The sequence below is a fragment of the Octopus bimaculoides genome, chromosome 28, assembly GCF_001194135.2.
Source record: "Octopus bimaculoides isolate UCB-OBI-ISO-001 chromosome 28, ASM119413v2, whole genome shotgun sequence".
Classification (NCBI taxonomy): domain Eukaryota; kingdom Metazoa; phylum Mollusca; class Cephalopoda; order Octopoda; family Octopodidae; genus Octopus; species Octopus bimaculoides.
The window spans coordinates 4,785,141-4,786,783 of record NC_069008.1 but is presented as its reverse complement, the minus strand read 5'-3'; positions in this window follow the sequence as shown (position 1 = coordinate 4,786,783).

Here is a 1,643-nt window from a genome sequence, read left to right as displayed (position 1 = left end):
CTCTAAACTTGACTGCTACTTCATTTTATCGATGTGGGGATGGTTTGAACTCGGAATATAATGAACCGTAACAAATACTGCAAGGTATTTTTTCCGACGCTCAAACGACACTGCGAACTCGTGACTTGGCAGTTCAGTATATATAAAATAATCGCGACAACTTCCGGTTCTTGTCACTACCGGAAGTTTTCCAACCATCAAAGGTATTAAAATCATATCTAAAGTCAAATATTGTGATGCCGAAGATATCGTTCCCGTTGTCTTCTTCTCACAGTTTTTTCTCTCACTCCACCTTCTTCTTATTTTTCTCCTCCTTCGTACTGAGTTCAAATTCCGCCCAGTTCGACTCTGCCTTTCATCATTCCGGAGCCGATAGAATAAGTACCAGTTGATCACTGAGGCCGGGTGCAATCAACTAGCGCTCTCACCCGAAATTGCTGGTCTTGTGCCGAAATTTGAAATCTATATTATTATTATTATTATTATTATCATCCTTCTTCTCTTCCTTCTCCTTCTCATTCTTCTCCTCCTCCTTCTTCATTTAATTTCTATTGTGATATGTGGAGGCGCAATGGCCCAGCGATTGGGGTAGCGGACACGCGGTTTCGATTCCCAGACCGGGCGTTGTGAGTGTTTATTGAGCGAAAACACCTAAAGCTCCACGAGGCTACGGCAGGGGATGGTGGCGAACCGTGCTGTACTCTTTCACCACAACTTTCTCTCACTCTTTCTTCCTGTTTCTGTTGTACCTGTATTGCAAAGGGGCCAGCGCATAGCTCAGTGGTTAGAACGCCAGGCTCACAATCTTGAGGTTGTGAGGTCGATTCTCAGACCAATCTGTGTGTTGTGTTCTTGAGCAAGACACTTTATTTCATGTTGTTCCAGTTCACTCAGCTGTAGAAATGAGTTGCGACGTCACAGGTACCAAGCTGTATCGGCCCCTTGGATAACATCGGTGGTGTGGAGAGGAGAGGCTGGTATGCATGGGCGACTGCTGGCCTTACATAAGTAACCTTGGACTTGAGCCTCGGAGAGTAACTTACCAGGTGCAATCCCATGGTCATTCGTTATCAAAGGGGGCCTTTATCCTTTACCCTATGTACATATAGGCGTGGAGAGGAGAGACTGGTAGGCATGGGCGATTGCTGGTCTTCTATAAGCAGCCTTGCCCGGACTTGCGCCTCTTAAAGGACCCTTCCAGGTGCAATCCCATGGTCATTCAATACCGGAGGGGTTTATATATATATATTGCCCTTTTTTACTTGTTCACTACTAGTACAGCCGGTACCATCATAAACACTACTACTAAAACTACAACTAGTACTGTAGCCTATACTATTACTACTACTGCTGCTACAACTACTACTGACTCCTACAGTAGTAGTAGTAGTAGTAGTAGTAGTAGTAGTAGTAGTAATGATTGTGGTGGTAGTGCAGTGGTAGTATTAATACTAATAGCGGATCTATTTTAAAACAGGGGCGCCAGTATTTTCTTAACGAAACACTAACGAAACACTTTGAAACTTGGGACACTGGTAGAATGTGTCATATAAAACATCTTTTACTCTTAGTCTTCTTAACAAAAAAAAAGGAATTCGCAAGTATTTCCATGTTAAAGTTGTCGTATTTCTGTAATTTCAACC